We start from the raw sequence: 6,545 nt of genomic DNA on the forward strand, positions 1-6,545 counted from the left end.
AAGCGCGCGCGGAGTGCTCACTCAAAAAAAAAAGATAAAAAGCCGTTAAACATTGCAATAAAGGAGTAATTTGTTGCATTTAAAAAAAACTTGGCTTATAAAACGTTTTTTGCTTTTTATTAAGCGAAAATATTTTACTTTTTAGTTTATGCATTTGTGGTAGTAGTTTTCAGCACCACCAGGGGTTCCTCTGTCGCTTCAATTCAAACACAACAACCGTTGGTCGCGTTTGTCGTTTTTCCAACGCCTTGGTCGTTCCTAAGAGTTGCTCTTGCGTTTGTAAGGTTGTTCGCGCAAAAAAAAAATGCTTTTGAGAGATAAATAGGTAAATGGTGTTTTAAATGCATCTCCAAAATACCTTGCTCAAGCCTTTGTATGCGTGAAGACTGCCACGGTTCCCCAAGCGTCCGGAAACGACTCTGCACGAACAAAGGTGAGTAGCTACTAGCGTGATAAGTAGTAGCAGAGTTTCTTGCGGTCGTCGTTAATGAGCTATCACTGCACAGTACCGTAGTTTGGCGAATTCTGTGCGCAGCACACGCCGGTGCCCAGCACCACAATTTGTGAAGAAGTACACGCTTGGGCTTGCAAACTTTTGGCATTACCTTTCTCGTTAAAGAAAACTGTTGAAATGGTACAAGCAGTGCAACGAATGCACAGGCTATCAGCCGAGCTCGCGCTGAGCCTTTATGGACTAGTGATGCCCAAAACTTTCATAAATTTTGGTGATGTCACAGCACAACGATGGAGTGCAATGTAAATACCCTATTAAGGCAAAATGGGGGGGAGCAACTGTACTTTTTTTTTTTATAGTTGGCGCCTTTCATGCTGTAACCCCGTTTTTCTTGTTTTTCGCTCACATTCTCAGATTATATATGACGCACTGGCCGAGAAGAAATAATAGTAAAAGAAAGCGTCTGAGAGCACGTTGACCAGACGGAGTTGTCGTTTCTTCCAGGCTCCACTCATTGTCTGTTGTCACTGCTACCAAGATGACACTAACAAAAAAAAAAACAAGAAGTTTGTAGTAAGTCCGCATGTACGCAATGTTTCTCACAGATTCCGGAAAATAGCCAGTAGATAACGCATGTGACTACAGAGACTGAATCAGAAATCGTTTGTAAGGTCCCTTTGATGTGATAAAATCCTACATAGGTCAGTGCGTTTAAGAGCACAGTTTAGCGTATGGACATTACAAATACTAGACAGTTGTTGCGCATTATGGTGCGTCCGCAAACTAAAACTCAACAATACAATAATCCTACTCATAACTCCAAAGAAAACAATGGAAATGACGGAGGAATTGTCGTTGTTCTGAACACAAATTGTTGGAGTTAATACACCCTCTGTTTCCAAAAACCCATATGAAATGCATGTCGTGCGATTTTGTAATCTGGACCAAAAATAAAGCTGGAGTGGGGCCAAATTAAGACAATTTGCATTGCCACTGACCGTTACCATATCTCCATGCTGCATTTATTGTTGATGGGATCAGTTGTCTTGAGATATGATGGGCATATTTAGTAAATTTCTGTCTGAGCTAAAAATGAAGCTAATAGACTGCACATTTGCCTTACTGCTTGTTCCATTTTAGTTGTCTCCTGTCACATAAAACAGTATGACAAAAGGAGAATGGCATATTATCTAGCTGCAAACGTGTGTTTATGGAGAAAGTTTGCAATGGTATTGCTAGTGTCTGACCTATTTTAGTTTTCATCTGCTAACTCACATTTGAGTTATGAATAGTACCAGACCTTCCCAAAATATTGTGTGCATGTTCAAGGCACTGCCCTAGAGTTTTATTCATTCCAAGCCTTTCACTGTAGCAGGTTTGAGATTTTTGAATAAGATAAGCTCATTCACAGGCAAAGGCCGGTGAATGAGCTTTTGACTTCTTTTTTGTCCTTGTGCAGTAGATATTTTCATGTTAGAGTAGTAAAACCCCTCTGCATCCTTGTTTACCTCGAGATAAGTTTTGCTTACCTTAAGTTTCAGACTGCTTTAATTCTCAGTGCTTTAGTTGTGTACACTTTATTATCTCGCATTTTTGCCGGCATCTGGTCGGTGCGTTCAGGGTGCCTTTTCAAGCCCTGGATGTCAACAAAGCTGCCAAGGAGGTGTCGCTGATCAACCTGTCCATGTGTGAGTAGGCCAAGCCGCGCTTGCACAGGGTCAATTAGGACGTTTCTCATTTACAGAAGGTAACCACTTTTTGTGTATAGCTGATGTTGCAATTGGAATTTTCCTTGCAGACCCATGATGTGTTTACAGTGCAATTAACCGGTTATGCTGGGTGCATCAGGTTTTGGCAGGATGTGGTATGCAATTTGTGTGCACTAAATGAGAGAGAAGCTGTGCAATTTGTGCTCACTGCCCTTCATGTTACCGCTTTGCATAGAGCTGCCCTTGTGTCTAGTTTTCTTGTCTTCAGGTTTCACCTAGGAATATTTATAACTACGTTCATTGGGTTGTCCTAAGTTTAGTGGCTTAAAGTGGCGTCAAAATGATGTTAGGGCAGGAGATGACAAAGGCTTCAATTTCAGCGTCGTACCTGGGAGATGAAGTGGTTGCTGTTTAGCCAGCTGCAGGGCAATTCGACGGGCTTGCAAACCTCAGAGCTTTGTCACTTGTGGCTTAGCAATGTTTATCACACCGTTATATCCTATTTCCTAAGGTAAATGCGTGTTTTCCCCTTCCGAACTGCTATTTGCACCTATTGGTCCAGTAATCATAAAATGTCCCAGGTGGTGGCCTCTGGATGGGAGGGCCCTGGTTGGTCTCCTGCTCTGGTGGCCGAGGTGCAACTGGAAATCCTGGGCAAGCGCAGCAAACAACGGACGGCCCCACTGTGGGCAGCTCAGCTGGCCTGGGCCATCGTCCGAGATGACCTGAAGGGCCACACCCTGGCCTATTCGGGCGGCTCTGTGCGGCATGCGACAGGGCTCGTCGGCCTCAGCAGGCGCCATGCTAGGGGAGGTCACCCGGCAGGCGCTGCTGTAGTGTGCTGTATCCTCAGCCACAGCCGAGCTGGTGGGTGTCAGCCTGGACCTGACCCCAGCGCTGTGCCCTGCAATGCTACTCCCGGGTGGCCCTGCTGCGCATCCGGAGGGCGACTTGTGCTCACTCGTGGTGCATGGAGTGCTGTATCGGGGCGCCTGGCTGCGGCCGCAGTGGGAGCCCAGACACTGGGAGCTCAAGGGCAACGAACCAGTGATGTGATATCTGCGCTGAACCGTGCCGAAAGGTAAATCCTGCTACATCCTTCTTCATTTCAAGCAATCTGCGCCAATCTTGTACCGAAGCTTCGTTTCGCCGGGTTTCCGCAATGTGTTGGCTCTGGTGGGAGGAGTCCTTTACGCCACGGGCGTTGAAGGCATCTTTTACGTAAAATGAAGTGGAAGGAAGTTTTTACATAAAATGTGCTGAGTGCCTTCTGCACGACTGCCTTTCAACGACTGCCTTTCATTTTGCAGAGCCTGCGCTTCTTAAGCCCACAGCTGAGGAAAGAAAAGTCCTCTAGAGCTCATTTTAGGGTGCTGCAAGTGATCTAACCGATGAATTGACTTTGATGGATGAATACATGCTCGTCCAGCTTGAACATGTTGATCAGATCCGTCTACACGAATTAACGAGTATTGGCAGCAGAGTTTTGAGAAGGAGGCTAACAACAAAACCAAATTCCCTCTCTTGGCTTGGCTAGTGAAGGCATTGCTGTGCATTCCACATAGAAAAGCGGTTGGGGAAATGGGCTTCAATAAGAACTGCCGGCACCTTAATGAAAGGGCTCAGTGTGCGATACAAACTGTTCATGGCATCAGGCACATTGTTTCGTTCTTCAAGCGCTTTGACGGAGATGCAAGTCGCTTCAATGTGACACCAGAGGTTTTGAGAGCAGTACAAACATCGAGCAAAGACTGCCAAGAGCGCATTGCGGCTGAAAAGCTCAGGCAGCTAAGCAGTGGTGTCTTGACCCAGCCAAGGCTGGTCCTAGTCATGATGACCGAGACAGGGTCCAGCAAGAAGTGGAGACCACAAAAATAACATGGTGGCGAATACAGAGCATCTAATTAGCCTCGACATGAGGTCCAAGAGCTTCGGGTATGTCGAAAGTGGGCAGTCTCTTTTACCTGAGGGTAAAGCTAGAATGGTGGCAGCACTGGACAAAATGGCACAAAAAACAACTTTGGACCTGTCACGATAGTTCTACTTTCATGCATATTTACCAGAGAAATGTGGGTTTAGCACAAGTGTCTGTTTTGTTTCGTTACATTTTCTGCTTACTTAAACAAGCTCAAAGGTGTTTTCAGGGAATCTAGTCATATTGTGTTTTATTGCCATGTAGTCGTTTTAGCTTCAGGATGTTGTTTTCGTGTACATCAAACTGTCCACTAAGTGACTGTGTTTCGTTCATTCTGGTTTCATGAAAAGTTCTGTAGCCTACCGAATTGAATGCTACCCCGATAGTCGTTTTTTAAATGAAAGTCAAGTTCCTTCATGATCTGTTGGCTCATGTGGTGTATGTACACATCGCATGAACTCTTTTGGTGCTCGTCCTGAGGCATTTCATAGTCACTGCTAAAAGACGTCTGTGCGGCAGAAACTCGTCTGTACTGAAGGCATTTTACTTGTTTAAACATTTCTGTGTGCCCAGGATGCTGCTTTTGGGGCTCCTCTTAGTTGTTTTCTTCCCCTTCCAGCAGCTCTCAGCCGTCCTGTGCCCCATGTGGGCTCCAAGCAGAGAAACACCACCTGGAGGTGGCTGACAGCCCTGCCTGCTGGCCATGGAGAGTGGCCAGATTTAACAACAGGGAGGCGAGCTGCTGGCCGCACGGCGGAATCTTCGGCTGCTGGACCAGCTGCTGTTGCTGCCGGGCTGTGCCAGGGAGCGGGACAAAGTCCACAAGGTCCTCGGCTCCTACCTGGATGCCCCAGGAGTCATCCCCACGCCTCGCCTGCCAGCCGGGTTGATTTGGAACAACATTGAGGAACTCAGGGTTTGTTTGTTTGTTATCTTCTCTTGTGCATGTGTGTGTGCGTCTTTTTTAATACCCCTTTTTAAGCGTCACTGAAGTGATTTGTAAATATTGCAGGAATACTAGTGCGAATTGTAGTCTGGAGTCTCTAGGCCATATTTTCACCACTCGCGGCATTTACGTGAATTTATTCGGTAGAAATAATCAATTCAAAAATGCGGCCTTCCTCCGCATACTTCTTGCTGATTTCCTGACATTTTGTGTGACATCAAAACAAGATGGTTTGGCTGCACTACTGTGCAGCTCGCCGACCCTCCGACAGAGTCAGTCGGTCCAGCGTATAGTCTTCTGGCCGCCAGCGGGTCGTCTTAATTTGTTTGCTCAGTTGAAACTAAGCCATGACCCGTTTGTGCCTGGAAATATCTGCCTTTAGTTTGTTAGTTTGTAGACTGTATTCTGTTTTAACTCACTCCACACATGCGACGCTCCGCTGACTGGTACGCTAGTGAAAAAAATCAAAGGCCAATTGAAGGTGGGAGAAGCTTTATCAAAGTTAATAAATGTACAAAAAAGAAAACTGCACATAAAACAAGGACACAAGGGAAGACAAATAGACACATAGGGTGCAGACTAGCAAGTGATTTTTTATTTTAGTGAAAAACACATCATGAAGGAAACTGCGGTAACCTAGGGCACAGAACAAAGGTAAACAATCAAAACCACAGCCAAAAGACTGAGCGCAACACGGGGGGCAAAGAACCCTACACTAGGCATGTGCAATCGCTTCGCACATAAACAAACAAGGTGAGGGCCGGGGTAGTCCAAGGACACTAAAAATCACCCCCAAGAGTCCCGTTACGATACGCGATCTCGGTGCTTAGTAGGGACACTGACGGTGAACTGACGCAATCTTCGCCTTGATTTTCAGAATCGCGTACGCTTCAAAAATCTCCTTGCTGCACGAACTCCTGTAACGCTTTGTCACTTTGCATGCTTTGAGGCGTGGCGCACAGCCTTTGCAGTCTTTACAGTTGGTGGCCAGGTTGCTGCCGGTAAAAGTGCGGAGGCTGTCGGCGTGTACCCTCAGTAAATCATTAATGCATCGGCCCGTTTGGCCAATGTACGATCACCCACAAGACAAGGGTGTTTCGTAGACGACGCAGCTTGACAGTTGAAAAAGCAAGGCTAAAATGGGGGCTAGTTGGTTATACATCTTCTTGAACCACGCTGTTCTAAAACTTAGACAAGGGAAGAGCACACAAGGACGGGGCAAAGCGCGAGTCCCATCCTTGTGTGCTCTTCCCTTGTCTAAGTTTTAAAACCGCGCGGTTCAAGAAGAGTTAACAAAGCGCTTCTCGTGTCTTTTCTGGCACCCCGCATGTCTATTTTCTTCAGAGTTTACACGCTTACACAACTTGTGTAGCTTGTTAGGTGCCGAAAAAACAACACGAGCCCCCACCTTTTCCTTAGCTTTCTTGATCCTGTACCCAACATTGTGGACGTAAGATAAAACGGCCATCTTGTCGCCCTTGTCCCGTTCGCACCTCGTCTTCTTGGGGCGTGACTCGACAA

General features: G+C 46.3%; 1 long non-coding RNA gene across 2 annotated transcripts; it reads left to right on the plus strand.

The window, feature by feature from the left end:
• The first annotated feature begins 236 nt into the window (after positions 1 to 236).
• On the plus strand, positions 237 to 4,160 carry LOC144175989 (uncharacterized). Of its 2 annotated transcripts, none has more exons than XR_013323744.1 (3): positions 237 to 433; positions 2,075 to 2,142; positions 2,745 to 4,158. It is a non-coding gene; the product is annotated as an uncharacterized LOC144175989 (long non-coding RNA). The 2 variants fall into 2 exon arrangements; XR_013323743.1 differs by having other exon boundaries at positions 250 to 433; positions 2,089 to 2,142; positions 2,745 to 4,160.
• The last annotated feature ends 2,385 nt before the right edge of the window (positions 4,161 to 6,545 follow it).

This window comes from Haemaphysalis longicornis, unplaced genomic scaffold (assembly GCF_048455015.1).
Source record: "Haemaphysalis longicornis isolate Haplotype H1 unplaced genomic scaffold, Haemaphysalis longicornis Haplotype H1 scaffold_3, whole genome shotgun sequence".
NCBI lineage: Eukaryota > Metazoa > Arthropoda > Arachnida > Ixodida > Ixodidae > Haemaphysalis > Haemaphysalis longicornis.